At 41.8% G+C, this 14039-nt stretch overlaps 25 non-coding genes across 25 annotated transcripts; all 25 read left to right on the top strand.

Annotated features, from left to right (window-relative positions):
- Positions 1 to 3: 3 nt before the first annotated feature.
- On the top strand, positions 4 to 86 carry trnal-aag (transfer RNA leucine (anticodon AAG)). Its single transcript has one exon. It is a non-coding gene; the product is annotated as a tRNA-Leu (tRNA).
- A 272-nt stretch (positions 87 to 358) lies between these two features.
- On the top strand, positions 359 to 441 carry trnal-gag (transfer RNA leucine (anticodon GAG)). The gene has a single exon. It is a non-coding gene; the product is annotated as a tRNA-Leu (tRNA).
- Positions 442 to 1030: 589 nt separating this feature from the next.
- On the top strand, positions 1031 to 1113 carry trnal-aag (transfer RNA leucine (anticodon AAG)). Its single transcript has one exon. It is a non-coding gene; the product is annotated as a tRNA-Leu (tRNA).
- Positions 1114 to 1365: 252 nt separating this feature from the next.
- Positions 1366 to 1448, top strand: trnal-aag (transfer RNA leucine (anticodon AAG)). Its single transcript has one exon. It is a non-coding gene; the product is annotated as a tRNA-Leu (tRNA).
- A 254-nt stretch (positions 1449 to 1702) lies between these two features.
- On the top strand, positions 1703 to 1785 carry trnal-aag (transfer RNA leucine (anticodon AAG)). The gene has a single exon. It is a non-coding gene; the product is annotated as a tRNA-Leu (tRNA).
- A 1654-nt stretch (positions 1786 to 3439) lies between these two features.
- trnal-aag (transfer RNA leucine (anticodon AAG)) lies at positions 3440 to 3522 on the top strand. Its single transcript has one exon. It is a non-coding gene; the product is annotated as a tRNA-Leu (tRNA).
- A 602-nt stretch (positions 3523 to 4124) lies between these two features.
- Positions 4125 to 4207, top strand: trnal-aag (transfer RNA leucine (anticodon AAG)). The gene has a single exon. It is a non-coding gene; the product is annotated as a tRNA-Leu (tRNA).
- Positions 4208 to 4460: 253 nt separating this feature from the next.
- On the top strand, positions 4461 to 4543 carry trnal-aag (transfer RNA leucine (anticodon AAG)). The gene has a single exon. It is a non-coding gene; the product is annotated as a tRNA-Leu (tRNA).
- A 272-nt stretch (positions 4544 to 4815) lies between these two features.
- On the top strand, positions 4816 to 4898 carry trnal-aag (transfer RNA leucine (anticodon AAG)). The gene has a single exon. It is a non-coding gene; the product is annotated as a tRNA-Leu (tRNA).
- Positions 4899 to 5170: 272 nt separating this feature from the next.
- Positions 5171 to 5253, top strand: trnal-gag (transfer RNA leucine (anticodon GAG)). The gene has a single exon. It is a non-coding gene; the product is annotated as a tRNA-Leu (tRNA).
- Positions 5254 to 5860: 607 nt separating this feature from the next.
- Positions 5861 to 5943, top strand: trnal-aag (transfer RNA leucine (anticodon AAG)). The gene has a single exon. It is a non-coding gene; the product is annotated as a tRNA-Leu (tRNA).
- Positions 5944 to 6197: 254 nt separating this feature from the next.
- On the top strand, positions 6198 to 6280 carry trnal-aag (transfer RNA leucine (anticodon AAG)). Its single transcript has one exon. It is a non-coding gene; the product is annotated as a tRNA-Leu (tRNA).
- A 236-nt stretch (positions 6281 to 6516) lies between these two features.
- trnal-aag (transfer RNA leucine (anticodon AAG)) lies at positions 6517 to 6599 on the top strand. The gene has a single exon. It is a non-coding gene; the product is annotated as a tRNA-Leu (tRNA).
- A 961-nt stretch (positions 6600 to 7560) lies between these two features.
- On the top strand, positions 7561 to 7643 carry trnal-aag (transfer RNA leucine (anticodon AAG)). The gene has a single exon. It is a non-coding gene; the product is annotated as a tRNA-Leu (tRNA).
- Positions 7644 to 8245: 602 nt separating this feature from the next.
- Positions 8246 to 8328, top strand: trnal-aag (transfer RNA leucine (anticodon AAG)). The gene has a single exon. It is a non-coding gene; the product is annotated as a tRNA-Leu (tRNA).
- Positions 8329 to 8581: 253 nt separating this feature from the next.
- trnal-aag (transfer RNA leucine (anticodon AAG)) lies at positions 8582 to 8664 on the top strand. The gene has a single exon. It is a non-coding gene; the product is annotated as a tRNA-Leu (tRNA).
- A 627-nt stretch (positions 8665 to 9291) lies between these two features.
- trnal-aag (transfer RNA leucine (anticodon AAG)) lies at positions 9292 to 9374 on the top strand. Its single transcript has one exon. It is a non-coding gene; the product is annotated as a tRNA-Leu (tRNA).
- Positions 9375 to 9646: 272 nt separating this feature from the next.
- Positions 9647 to 9729, top strand: trnal-gag (transfer RNA leucine (anticodon GAG)). Its single transcript has one exon. It is a non-coding gene; the product is annotated as a tRNA-Leu (tRNA).
- Positions 9730 to 10336: 607 nt separating this feature from the next.
- Positions 10337 to 10419, top strand: trnal-aag (transfer RNA leucine (anticodon AAG)). Its single transcript has one exon. It is a non-coding gene; the product is annotated as a tRNA-Leu (tRNA).
- Positions 10420 to 10673: 254 nt separating this feature from the next.
- On the top strand, positions 10674 to 10756 carry trnal-aag (transfer RNA leucine (anticodon AAG)). Its single transcript has one exon. It is a non-coding gene; the product is annotated as a tRNA-Leu (tRNA).
- A 236-nt stretch (positions 10757 to 10992) lies between these two features.
- trnal-aag (transfer RNA leucine (anticodon AAG)) lies at positions 10993 to 11075 on the top strand. Its single transcript has one exon. It is a non-coding gene; the product is annotated as a tRNA-Leu (tRNA).
- A 961-nt stretch (positions 11076 to 12036) lies between these two features.
- trnal-aag (transfer RNA leucine (anticodon AAG)) lies at positions 12037 to 12119 on the top strand. The gene has a single exon. It is a non-coding gene; the product is annotated as a tRNA-Leu (tRNA).
- Positions 12120 to 12740: 621 nt separating this feature from the next.
- On the top strand, positions 12741 to 12823 carry trnal-aag (transfer RNA leucine (anticodon AAG)). The gene has a single exon. It is a non-coding gene; the product is annotated as a tRNA-Leu (tRNA).
- Positions 12824 to 13077: 254 nt separating this feature from the next.
- On the top strand, positions 13078 to 13160 carry trnal-aag (transfer RNA leucine (anticodon AAG)). The gene has a single exon. It is a non-coding gene; the product is annotated as a tRNA-Leu (tRNA).
- A 589-nt stretch (positions 13161 to 13749) lies between these two features.
- trnal-aag (transfer RNA leucine (anticodon AAG)) lies at positions 13750 to 13832 on the top strand. The gene has a single exon. It is a non-coding gene; the product is annotated as a tRNA-Leu (tRNA).
- The last annotated feature ends 207 nt before the right edge of the window (positions 13833 to 14039 follow it).

Below are 14039 nucleotides of genomic sequence, written 5' to 3' on the forward strand. Positions count from 1 at the left end.
ACAGTCAGGATGGCCGAGTGGTCTAAGGCGCTGCGTTAAGGTCGCAGTCTCCCCTGGAGGCGTGGGTTCAAATCCCACTTCTGACAGAAGGTTAAGACAATTTTTTAAATTTCTGTAAAGTCCAAAACAAGAGGTTGCGAGGGAAACCGTGAAAAAGGCATTCATGTAACAAATAAATGTCCACTTACCTGAATGTGTATGTGCCTTACACATGTGTAAGTGCCACAAGGGAGGACGCTGCAGGTATCAGAGCTGATATTTCTCGCTCTTTTGTAAAAAAGGATGTGCAATTCAATGATAAATGAAATGTAGGTTATCCTAGTATTTGTCATAATTTCAATGTTTTAGGTATTTTGCAGTCAGGATGGCCGAGTGGTCTAAGGCGCTGCGTTGAGGTCGCAGTCTCCCCTGGAGGCGTGGGTTCAAATCCCAATTCTGACAGAAGGTTAAGACAATTTTTTAAATTTCTGTAAAGTCCAAAACAAGAGGTTGCGAGGGAAACCGTGAAAAAGGCATTCATGTAACGAATAAATGTCCACTTACGTGAATGTGTAAGTGCCACAAGGGAGGACGCTGCAGGTATCAGAGCTGATATTTCTCGCTCTTTTGTAAAAAAGGATGTGCAATTCAATGATATATGAAATGTAGGTTATCCTAGTATTTGTCATAATTTCAGTGTTTGAGTTATTTTACAGTCAGGATGGCCGAGTGGTCTAAGGCGCTGCGTTAAGGTCGCAGTCTCCCCTGGAGGCGTGGGGTCAAATCACACTTCTGGCAAAAGGTTAAGACAATTCTTTAAATTTCTGTAAAGTCCAAAACAAGAGGTTGCGAGGGAAACCGTGAAAAAGGCATTCATGTAACAAATAAATGTCCACTTACGTGAATGTGTATGTGCCACAAGGGAGGACGCTGCAGGTATCAGACCTGATATTTCTCGCTCTTTTGTAAAAAAGGATGTGCAATTCAATGATATATGAAATGTAGGTTATCCTAGTATTTGTCATAATTTCAGTGTTTGAGGTATTTTTCAGTCAGGATGGCCGAGTGGTCTAAGGCGCTGCGTTAAGGTCGCAGTCTCCCCTGGAGGCGTGGGTTCAAATCCCACTTCTGACAGAAGGTTAAGACAAGTGTTTTAATATCTGTAAAGTCCAAAACAAGAGGTTACGAGGGAAACCGTGAAAAAGGCATTCATGTAACAATAAATGTCCACTTACGTGAATGTGTATGTGCCACAAGGGAGGACGCTGCAGGTATCAGAGCTGATATTTCTCGCTCTTTTGTAAAAAAGGATGTGCAATTCAATGATATATGAAATATAGGTTATCCTGCTATTTGTCATAATTTCAGTGTTTGAGGTATTTTACAGTCAGGATGGCCGAGTGGTCTAAGGCGCTGCGTTAAGGTCGCAGTCTCCCCTGGAGGCGTGGGTTCAAATCCCACTTCTGACAAAAAGGTTAAGACAAGTGTTTTAATTTCTGTAAAGTCCAAAACAAGAGGTTGCGAGGGAAACCGTGAAAAAGGCATTCATGTAACAAATAAATGTCCAGTTACGTGAATGTGTATGTGCCACAAGGGAGGACGCTGCAGGTATCAGACATGATATTTCTCGCTCTTTTGTAAAAAAGGATGTGCAATTCAATGATATATGAAATGTAGGTTATCCTAGTATTTGTCATCATTTCAGTGTTTGAGGTATTTTACAGTCAGGATGGCCGAGTGGTCTAAGGCGCTGCGTTAAGGCCGCAGTCTCCCCTGGAGGCGTGGGTTCAAATCCCACTTCTGACAGAAGGTTAAGACAAGTGTTTTAATTTCTGTAAAGTCCAAAACAAGAGGTTGCGAGGGAAACCGTGAAAAAGGCATTCATGTAACGAATAAATGTCCACTTACGTGAATGTGTATGTGCCTTACACATGTGTAAGTGCCACAAGGGAGGACGCTGCAGGTATCAGATCTGATATTTCTCGCTCCTTTGTAAAAAAGGATGTGCAATTCAATGATAGATGAAATATAGGTTATCCTAGTATTTGTCATAATTTCAGTGTTTGAGGTATTTTACAGTCAGGATGGCCGAGTGGTCTAAGGCGCTGCGTTAAGGTCGCAGTCTCCCCTGGAGGCGTTGGTTCAAATCCCACTTCTGACAGAAGGTTAAGACAATTTTTTAAATTTCTGTAAAGTCCAAAACAAGAGGTTGCGAGGGAAACCGTGAAAAAGGCATTCATGTAACGAATAAATGTCCACTTACGTGAATGTGTAAGTGCCTTACACATGTGTAAGTGCCACAAGGGAGGACGCTGCAGGTATCAGAGCTGATATTTCTCGCTCTTTTGTAAAAAAGGATGTGCAATTCAATGATAAATGAAATGTAGGTTATCCTGCTATTTGTCATATTTTCAATGTTTTAGCTATTTTACAGTCAGGATGGCCGAGTGGTCTAAGGCGCTGCGTTAAGGCCGCAGTCTCCCCTGGAGGCGTGGGTTTAAATCTAACTTCTGACAGAAGGTTAAGACAAGTGTTTTAATTTCTGTAAAGTCCAAAACAAGAGGTTGCGAGGGAAACCGTGAAAAAGGCATTCATGTAACAAATAAATGTCCACTTACGTGAATGTGTATGTGCCACAAGGGAGGACGCCGCAGGTATCAGAGCTGATATTTCTCGCTCTTTTGTAAAAAAGGATGTGCAATTCAATGATATATGAAATGTAGGTTATCCTGCTATTTGTCATATTTTCAATGTTTTAGCTATTTTACAGTCAGGATGGCCGAGTGGTCTAAGGCGCTGCGTTAAGGCCGCAGTCTCCCCTGGAGGCGTTGGTTCAAATCCCACTTCTGACAGAAGGTTAAGACAATTTTTTAAATTTCTGTAAAGTCCAAAACAAGAGGTTGCGAGGGAAACCGTGAAAAAGGCATTCATGTAACGAATAAATGTCCACTTACGTGAATGTGTAAGTGCCTTACACATGTGTAAGTGCCACAAGGGAGGACGCTGCAGGTATCAGAGCTGATATTTCTCGCTCTTTTGTAAAAAAGGATGTGCAATTCAATGATAAATGAAATGTAGGTTATCCTGCTATTTGTCATATTTTCAATGTTTTAGCTATTTTACAGTCAGGATGGCCGAGTGGTCTAAGGCGCTGCGTTAAGGCCGCAGTCTCCCCTGGAGGCGTGGGTTTAAATCCAACTTCTGACAGAAGGTTAAGACAAGTGTTTTAATTTCTGTAAAGTCCAAAACAAGAGGTTGCGAGGGAAACCGTGAAAAAGGCATTCATGTAACAAATAAATGTCCACTTACGTGAATGTGTATGTGCCACAAGGGAGGACGCCGCAGGTATCAGAGCTGATATTTCTCGCTCTTTTGTAAAAAAGGATGTGCAATTCAATGATATATGAAATGTATGTTATCCTGCTATTTGTCATAATTTCAGTGTTTGAGGTATTTTACAGTCAGGATGGCCGAGTGGTCTAAGGCGCTGCGTTAAGGTCGCAGTCTCCCCTGGAGGCGTGGGTTCAAATCCCACTTCTGACAGAAGGTTAAGACAATTTTTTAAATTTCTGTAAAGTCCAAAACAAGAGGTTGCGAGGGAAACCGTGAAAAAGGCATTCATGTAACAAATAAATGTCCACTTACGTGAATGTGCCTTACACATGTGTAAGTGCCACAAGGGAGGACGCTGCAGGTATCAGAGCTGATATTTCTCGCTCTTTTGTAAAAAAGGATGTGGAATTCAATGATAAATGAAATGTAGGTTATCCTGCTATTTGTCATATTTTCAATGTTTTAGGTATTTTGCAGTCAGGATGGCCGAGTGGTCTAAGGAGCTGCGTTAAGGCCGCAGTCTCCCCTGGAGGCGTGGGTTCAAATCCCACTTCTGACAGAAGGTTAAGACAAGTGTTTTAATTTCTGTAAAGTCCAAAACAAGAGGTTGCGAGGGAAACCGTGAAAAAGGCATTCATGTAACAAATAAATGTCCAGTTACGTGAATGTGTATGTGCCACAAGGGAGGACGCTGCAGGTATCAGACCTGATATTTCTCGCTCTTTTGTAAAAAAGGATGTGCAATTCAATGATATATGAATTGTAGGTTATCCTAGTATTTGTCATAATTTCAGTGTTTGAGGTATTTTACAGTCAGGATGGCCGAGTGGTCTAAGGCGCTGCGTTAAGGTCGCAGTCTCCCCTGGAGGCGTGGGTTCAAATCCCACTTCTGACAAAAAGGTTAAGACAAGTGTTTTAATTTCTGTAAAGTCCAAAACAAGAGGTTGCGAGGGAAACCGTGAAAAAGGCATTTATGTAACAATAAATGTCCACTTACGTGAATGTGTATGTGCCACAAGGGAGGACGCTGCAGGTATCAGAGCTGATATTTCTCGCTCTTTTGTAAAAAAGGATGTGCAATTCAATGATATATGAAATGTAGGTTATCCTGCTATTTGTCATAATTTCAGTGTTTGAGGTATTTTACAGTCAGGATGGCCGAGTGGTCTAAGGCGCTGCGTTAAGGTCGCAGTCTCCCCTGGAGGCGTGGGTTCAAATCCCACTTCTGACAGAAGGTTAAGACAATTTTTTAAATTTCTGTAAAGTCCAAAACAAGAGGTTGCGAGGGAAACCGTGAAAAAGGCATTCATGTAACAAATAAATGTCCACTTACGTGAATGTGTATGTGCCTTACACATGTGTATGTGCCACAAGGGAGAACGCTGCAGGTATCAGACCTGATATTTCTCGCTCTTTTGTAAAAAAGGATGTGCAATTCAATGATATATGAAATGTAGGTTATCCTAGTATTTGTCATAATTTCAGTGTTTGAGGTATTTTACAGTCAGGATGGCCGAGTGGTCTAAGGCGCTGCGTTAAGGTCGCAGTCTCCCCTGGAGGCGTGGGTTCAAATCCCACTTCTGACAGAAGGTTAAGACAATTTTTTAAATTTCTGTAAAGTCCAAAACAAGAGGTTGCGAGGGAAACCGTGAAAAAGGCATTCATGTAACAAATAAATGTCCACTTACCTGAATGTGTATGTGCCTTACACATGTGTAAGTGCCACAAGGGAGGACGCTGCAGGTATCAGAGCTGATATTTCTCGCTCTTTTGTAAAAAAGGATGTGCAATTCAATGATAAATGAAATGTAGGTTATCCTGCTATTTGTCATATTTTCAATGTTTTAGGTATTTTGCAGTCAGGATGGCCGAGTGGTCTAAGGCGCTGCGTTGAGGCCGCAGTCTCCCCTGGAGGCGTGGGTTCAAATCCCAATTCTGACAGAAGGTTAAGACAATTTTTTAAATTTCTGTAAAGTCCAAAACAAGAGGTTGCGAGGGAAACCGTGAAAAAGGCATTCATGTAACAAATAAATGTCCACTTACGTGAATGTGTATGTGCCTTACACATGTGTAAGTGCCACAAGGGAGGACGCTGCAGGTATCAGATCTGATATTTCTCGCTCCTTTGTAAAAAAGGATGTGCAATTCAATGATAAATGAAATGTAGGTTATCCTGCTATTTGTCATGATTTCAATGTTTGAGGTATTTTACAGTCAGGATGGCCGAGTGGTCTAAGGCGCTGCGTTAAGGTCGCAGTCTCCCCTGGAGGCGTGGGGTCAAATCACACTTCTGGCAAAAGGTTAAGACAATTCTTTAAATTTCTGTAAAGTCCAAAACAAGAGGTTGCGAGGGAAACCGTGAAAAAGGCATTCATGTAACAATAAATGTCCAGTTACGTGAATGTGTATGTGCCACAAGGGAGGACGCTGCAGGTATCAGAGCTGATATTTCTCGCTCTTTTGTAAAAAAGGATGTGCAATTCAATGATATATGAAATATAGGTTATCCTAGTATTTGTCATAATTTCAGTGTTTGAGGTATTTTACAGTCAGGATGGCCGAGTGGTCTAAGGCGCTGCGTTAAGGTCGCAGTCTCCCCTGGAGGCGTGGGTTCAAATCCCACTTCTGACAAAAAGGTTAAGACAAGTGTTTTAATTTCTGTAAAGTCCAAAACAAGAGGTTGCGAGGGAAACCGTGAAAAAGGCATTCATGTAACAAATAAATGTCCAGTTACGTGAATGTGTATGTGCCACAAGGGAGGACGCTGCAGGTATCAGACCTGATATTTCTCGCTCCTTTGTAAAAAAGGATGTGCAATTCAATGATAGATGAAATACAGGTTATCCTAGTATTTGTCATAATTTCAGTGTTTGAGGTATTTTACAGTCAGGATGGCCGAGTGGTCTAAGGCGCTGCGTTAAGGTCGCAGTCTCCCCTGGAGGCGTGGGTTCAAATCCCACTTCTGACAAAAGGTTATAAGAAGTGTTTCAATTTCCGTAAAGTCCAAAACATGAGGTTGTGAGGGAAACCGTGAAGAAGGCATTCATGTAACAAGTGAATCCGAAGTGCCTCAAGGGAGGACGCTGCAGGTATCAGAGCTGATATTTCTCGCTCTTTTGTAAAAAAGGATGTGCAATTCAATGATATATGAAATGTAGGTTATCCTAGTATTTGTCATCATTTCAGTGTTTGAGGTATTTTACAGTCAGGATGGCCGAGTGGTCTAAGGCGCTGCGTTAAGGCCGCAGTCTCCCCTGGAGGCGTGGGTTCAAATCCCACTTCTGACAGAAGGTTAAGACAAGTGTTTTAATTTCTGTAAAGTCCAAAACAAGAGGTTGCGAGGGAAACCGTGAAAAAGGCATTCATGTAACGAATAAATGTCCACTTACGTGAATGTGTATGTGCCTTACACATGTGTAAGTGCCACAAGGGAGGACGCTGCAGGTATCAGATCTGATATTTCTCGCTCCTTTGTAAAAAAGGATGTGCAATTCAATGATAGATGAAATATAGGTTATCCTAGTATTTGTCATAATTTCAGTGTTTGAGGTATTTTACAGTCAGGATGGCCGAGTGGTCTAAGGCGCTGCGTTAAGGTCGCAGTCTCCCCTGGAGGCGTTGGTTCAAATCCCACTTCTGACAGAAGGTTAAGACAATTTTTTAAATTTCTGTAAAGTCCAAAACAAGAGGTTGCGAGGGAAACCGTGAAAAAGGCATTCATGTAACGAATAAATGTCCACTTACGTGAATGTGTAAGTGCCTTACACATGTGTAAGTGCCACAAGGGAGGACGCTGCAGGTATCAGAGCTGATATTTCTCGCTCTTTTGTAAAAAAGGATGTGCAATTCAATGATAAATGAAATGTAGGTTATCCTGCTATTTGTCATGATTTCAATGTTTGAGGTATTTTACAGTCAGGATGGCCGAGTGGTCTAAGGCGCTGCGTTAAGGTCGCAGTCCCCTGGAGGCGTGGGGTCAAATCCCACTTCTGACAGAAGGTTAAGACAATTTTTTAAATTTCTGTAAAGTCCAAAACAAGAGGTTGCGAGGGAAACCGTGAAAAAGGCATTCATGTAACAAATAAATGTCCACTTACGTGAATGTGTATGTGCCACAAGGGAGGACGCCGCAGGTATCAGAGCTGATATTTCTCGCTCTTTTGTAAAAAAGGATGTGCAATTCAATGATATATGAAATGTAGGTTATCCTGCTATTTGTCATAATTTCAGTGTTTGAGGTATTTTACAGTCAGGATGGCCGAGTGGTCTAAGGCGCTGCGTTAAGGTCGCAGTCTCCCCTGGAGGCGTGGGTTCAAATCCCACTTCTGACAGAAGGTTAAGACAATTTTTTAAATTTCTGTAAAGTCCAAAACAAGAGGTTGCGAGGGAAACCGTGAAAAAGGCATTCATGTAACAAATAAATGTCCACTTACGTGAATGTGCCTTACACATGTGTAAGTGCCACAAGGGAGGACGCTGCAGGTATCAGAGCTGATATTTCTCGCTCTTTTGTAAAAAAGGATGTGGAATTCAATGATAAATGAAATGTAGGTTATCCTGCTATTTGTCATATTTTCAATGTTTTAGGTATTTTGCAGTCAGGATGGCCGAGTGGTCTAAGGAGCTGCGTTAAGGCCGCAGTCTCCCCTGGAGGCGTGGGTTCAAATCCCACTTCTGACAGAAGGTTAAGACAAGTGTTTTAATTTCTGTAAAGTCCAAAACAAGAGGTTGCGAGGGAAACCGTGAAAAAGGCATTCATGTAACAAATAAATGTCCAGTTACGTGAATGTGTATGTGCCACAAGGGAGGACGCTGCAGGTATCAGACCTGATATTTCTCGCTCTTTTGTAAAAAAGGATGTGCAATTCAATGATATATGAAATGTAGGTTATCCTAGTATTTGTCATAATTTCAGTGTTTGAGGTATTTTACAGTCAGGATGGCCGAGTGGTCTAAGGCGCTGCGTTAAGGTCGCAGTCTCCCCTGGAGGCGTGGGTTCAAATCCCACTTCTGACAAAAAGGTTAAGACAAGTGTTTTAATTTCTGTAAAGTCCAAAACAAGAGGTTGCGAGGGAAACCGTGAAAAAGGCATTTATGTAACAATAAATGTCCACTTACGTGAATGTGTATGTGCCACAAGGGAGGACGCTGCAGGTATCAGAGCTGATATTTCTCGCTCTTTTGTAAAAAAGGATGTGCAATTCAATGATATATGAAATGTAGGTTATCCTGCTATTTGTCATAATTTCAGTGTTTGAGGTATTTTACAGTCAGGATGGCCGAGTGGTCTAAGGCGCTGCGTTAAGGTCGCAGTCTCCCCTGGAGGCGTGGGTTCAAATCCCACTTCTGACAGAAGGTTAAGACAATTTTTTAAATTTCTGTAAAGTCCAAAACAAGAGGTTGCGAGGGAAACCGTGAAAAAGGCATTCATGTAACAAATAAATGTCCACTTACGTGAATGTGTATGTGCCTTACACATGTGTATGTGCCACAAGGGAGAACGCTGCAGGTATCAGACCTGATATTTCTCGCTCTTTTGTAAAAAAGGATGTGCAATTCAATGATAAATGAAATGTAGGTTATCCTGCTATTTGTCATATTTTCAATGTTTTAGCTATTTTACAGTCAGGATGGCCGAGTGGTCTAAGGCGCTGCGTTAAGGCCGCAGTCTCCCCTGGAGGCGTTGGTTCAAATCCCACTTCTGACAGAAGGTTAAGACAATTTTTTAAATTTCTGTAAAGTCCAAAACAAGAGGTTGCGAGGGAAACCGTGAAAAAGGCATTCATGTAACGAATAAATGTCCACTTACGTGAATGTGTATGTGCCTTACACATGTGTATGTGCCACAAGGGAGAACGCTGCAGGTATCAGACCTGATATTTCTCGCTCTTTTGTAAAAAAGGATGTGCAATTCAATGATATATGAAATGTAGGTTATCCTAGTATTTGTCATAATTTCAGTGTTTGAGGTATTTTACAGTCAGGATGGCCGAGTGGTCTAAGGCGCTGCGTTAAGGTCGCAGTCTCCCCTGGAGGCGTGGGTTCAAATCCCACTTCTGACAGAAGGTTAAGACAATTTTTTAAATTTCTGTAAAGTCCAAAACAAGAGGTTGCGAGGGAAACCGTGAAAAAGGCATTCATGTAACAAATAAATGTCCACTTACCTGAATGTGTATGTGCCTTACACATGTGTAAGTGCCACAAGGGAGGACGCTGCAGGTATCAGAGCTGATATTTCTCGCTCTTTTGTAAAAAAGGATGTGCAATTCAATGATAAATGAAATGTAGGTTATCCTGCTATTTGTCATATTTTCAATGTTTTAGGTATTTTGCAGTCAGGATGGCCGAGTGGTCTAAGGCGCTGCGTTGAGGCCGCAGTCTCCCCTGGAGGCGTGGGTTCAAATCCCAATTCTGACAGAAGGTTAAGACAATTTTTTAAATTTCTGTAAAGTCCAAAACAAGAGGTTGCGAGGGAAACCGTGAAAAAGGCATTCATGTAACAAATAAATGTCCACTTACGTGAATGTGTATGTGCCTTACACATGTGTAAGTGCCACAAGGGAGGACGCTGCAGGTATCAGATCTGATATTTCTCGCTCCTTTGTAAAAAAGGATGTGCAATTCAATGATAAATGAAATGTAGGTTATCCTGCTATTTGTCATGATTTCAATGTTTGAGGTATTTTACAGTCAGGATGGCCGAGTGGTCTAAGGCGCTGCGTTAAGGTCGCAGTCTCCCCTGGAGGCGTGGGGTCAAATCACACTTCTGGCAAAAGGTTAAGACAATTCTTTAAATTTCTGTAAAGTCCAAAACAAGAGGTTGCGAGGGAAACCGTGAAAAAGGCATTCATGTAACAATAAATGTCCAGTTACGTGAATGTGTATGTGCCACAAGGGAGGACGCTGCAGGTATCAGAGCTGATATTTCTCGCTCTTTTGTAAAAAAGGATGTGCAATTCAATGATATATGAAATATAGGTTATCCTAGTATTTGTCATAATTTCAGTGTTTGAGGTATTTTACAGTCAGGATGGCCGAGTGGTCTAAGGCGCTGCGTTAAGGTCGCAGTCTCCCCTGGAGGCGTGGGTTCAAATCCCACTTCTGACAAAAAGGTTAAGACAAGTGTTTTAATTTCTGTAAAGTCCAAAACAAGAGGTTGCGAGGGAAACCGTGAAAAAGGCATTCATGTAACAAATAAATGTCCAGTTACGTGAATGTGTATGTGCCACAAGGGAGGACGCTGCAGGTATCAGACCTGATATTTCTCGCTCCTTTGTAAAAAAGGATGTGCAATTCAATGATAGATGAAATACAGGTTATCCTAGTATTTGTCATAATTTCAGTGTTTGAGGTATTTTACAGTCAGGATGGCCGAGTGGTCTAAGGCGCTGCGTTAAGGTCGCAGTCTCCCCTGGAGGCGTGGGTTCAAATCCCACTTCTGACAAAAGGTTATAAGAAGTGTTTCAATTTCCGTAAAGTCCAAAACATGAGGTTGTGAGGGAAACCGTGAAGAAGGCATTCATGTAACAAGTGAATCCGAAGTGCCTCAAGGGAGGACGCTGCAGGTATCAGAGCTGATATTTCTCGCTCTTTTGTAAAAAAGGATGTGCAATTCAATGATATATGAAATGTAGGTTATCCTAGTATTTGTCATCATTTCAGTGTTTGAGGTATTTTACAGTCAGGATGGCCGAGTGGTCTAAGGCGCTGCGTTAAGGCCGCAGTCTCCCCTGGAGGCGTGGGTTCAAATCCCACTTCTGACAGAAGGTTAAGACAAGTGTTTTAATTTCTGTAAAGTCCAAAACAAGAGGTTGCGAGGGAAACCGTGAAAAAGGCATTCATGTAACGAATAAATGTCCACTTACGTGAATGTGTATGTGCCTTACACATGTGTAAGTGCCACAAGGGAGGACGCTGCAGGTATCAGATCTGATATTTCTCGCTCCTTTGTAAAAAAGGATGTGCAATTCAATGATAGATGAAATATAGGTTATCCTAGTATTTGTCATAATTTCAGTGTTTGAGGTATTTTACAGTCAGGATGGCCGAGTGGTCTAAGGCGCTGCGTTAAGGTCGCAGTCTCCCCTGGAGGCGTTGGTTCAAATCCCACTTCTGACAGAAGGTTAAGACAATTTTTTAAATTTCTGTAAAGTCCAAAACAAGAGGTTGCGAGGGAAACCGTGAAAAAGGCATTCATGTAACGAATAAATGTCCACTTACGTGAATGTGTAAGTGCCTTACACATGTGTAAGTGCCACAAGGGAGGACGCTGCAGGTATCAGAGCTGATATTTCTCGCTCTTTTGTAAAAAAGGATGTGCAATTCAATGATAAATGAAATGTAGGTTATCCTGCTATTTGTCATGATTTCAATGTTTGAGGTATTTTACAGTCAGGATGGCCGAGTGGTCTAAGGCGCTGCGTTAAGGTCGCAGTCCCCTGGAGGCGTGGGGTCAAATCCCACTTCTGACAGAAGGTTAAGACAATTTTTTAAATTTCTGTAAAGTCCAAAACAAGAGGTTGCGAGGGAAACCGTGAAAAAGGCATTCATGTAACAAATAAATGTCCACTTACGTGAATGTGTATGTGCCACAAGGGAGGACGCCGCAGGTATCAGAGCTGATATTTCTCGCTCTTTTGTAAAAAAGGATGTGCAATTCAATGATATATGAAATGTAGGTTATCCTGCTATTTGTCATAATTTCAGTGTTTGAGGTATTTTACAGTCAGGATGGCCGAGTGGTCTAAGGCGCTGCGTTAAGGTCGCAGTCTCCCCTGGAGGCGTGGGTTCAAATCCCACTTCTGACAGAAGGTTAAGACAATTTTTTAAATTTCTGTAAAGTCCAAAACAAGAGGTTGCGAGGGAAACCGTGAAAAAGGCATTCATGTAACAAATAAATGTCCACTTACGTGAATGTGCCTTACACATGTGTAAGTGCCACAAGGGAGGACGCTGCAGGTATCAGAGCTGATATTTCTCGCTCTTTTGTAAAAAAGGATGTGGAATTCAATGATAAATGAAATGTAGGTTATCCTGCTATTTGTCATATTTTCAATGTTTTAGGTATTTTGCAGTCAGGATGGCCGAGTGGTCTAAGGAGCTGCGTTAAGGCCGCAGTCTCCCCTGGAGGCGTGGGTTCAAATCCCACTTCTGACAGAAGGTTAAGACAAGTGTTTTAATTTCTGTAAAGTCCAAAACAAGAGGTTGCGAGGGAAACCGTGAAAAAGGCATTCATGTAACGAATAAATGTCCACTTACGTGAATGTGTATGTGCCTTACACATGTGTAAGTGCCACAAGGGAGGACGCTGCAGGTATCAGAGCTGATATTTCTCGCTCTTTTGTAAAAAAGGATGTAAAATTCAATGATATATGAAATGTAGGTTATCCTAGTATTTGTCATAATTTCAGTGTTTGAGGTATTTTACAGTCAGGATGGCCGAGTGGTCTAAGGCGCTGCGTTAAGGTCGCAGTCTCCCCTGGAGGCGTGGGTTCAAATCCCACTTCTGACAAAAAGGTTAAGACAAGTGTTTTAATTTCTGTAAAGTCCAAAACAAGAGGTTGCGAGGGAAACCGTGAAAAAGGCATTCATGTAACAAATAAATGTCCACTTACGTGAATGTGTATGTGCCACAAGGGAGAACGCTGCAGGTATCAGACCTGATATTTCTCGCTCTTTTGTAAAAAAGGATGTGCAATTCAATGATATATGAAATGTAGGTTATCCTAGTATTTGTCATAATTTCAGTGTTTGAGGTATTTTACAGTCAGGATGGCCGAGTGGTCTAAGGCGCTGCGTTAAGGTCGCAGTCTCCCCTGGAGGCGTGGGTTCAAATCCCACTTCTGACAAAAAGGTTAAGACAAGTGTTTTAATTTCTGTAAAGTCCAAAACAAGAGGTTGCGAGGGAAACCGTGAAAAAGGCATTCATGTAACAAATAAATGTCCACTTACGTGAATGTGTATGTGCCACAAGGGAGAAGGCTGCAGGTATCAGACCTGATATTTCTCGCTCCTTTGTAAAAAAGGATGTGCATTTCAATGATAGATGAAATGTAGGTTATCCTAGTATTTGTCATAATTTCAGTGTTTGAGGTATTTTACAGTCAGGATGGCCGAGTGGTCTAAGGCGCTGCGTTAAGGTCGCAGTCTCCCCTGGAGGCGTGGGGTCAAATCACACTTCTGGCAAAAGGTTAAGACAATTCTTTAAATTTCTGTAAAGTCCAAAACAAGAGGTTGCGAGGGAAACCGTGAAAAAGGCATTCATGTAACAATAAATGTCCAGTTACGTGAATGTGTATGTGCCACAAGGGAGGACGCTGCAGGTATCAGAGCTGATATTTCTCGCTCTTTTGTAAAAAAGGATGTGCAATTCAATGATATATGAAATATAGGTTATCCTAGTATTTGTCATAATTTCAGTGTTTGAGGTATTTTACAGTCAGGATGGCCGAGTGGTCTAAGGCGCTGCGCTAAGGTCGCAGTCTCCCCTGGAGGCGTGGGTTCAAATCCCACTTCTGACAAAAGGTTATAAGAAGTGTTTCAATTTCCGTAAAGTCCAAAACATGAGGTTGTGAGGGAAACCGTGAAGAAGGCATTCATGTAACAAGTGAATCCGAAGTGCCTCAAGGGAGGACGCTGCAGGTATCAGACATGATATTTCTCGCTCTTTTGTAAAAAAGGATGTGCAATTCAATGATATATGAAATGTAGGTTATCCTAGTATTTGT

The sequence above is a fragment of the Gasterosteus aculeatus genome, chromosome 13 (genome assembly GCF_964276395.1).
Source record: "Gasterosteus aculeatus chromosome 13, fGasAcu3.hap1.1, whole genome shotgun sequence".
Classification (NCBI taxonomy): domain Eukaryota; kingdom Metazoa; phylum Chordata; class Actinopteri; order Perciformes; family Gasterosteidae; genus Gasterosteus; species Gasterosteus aculeatus.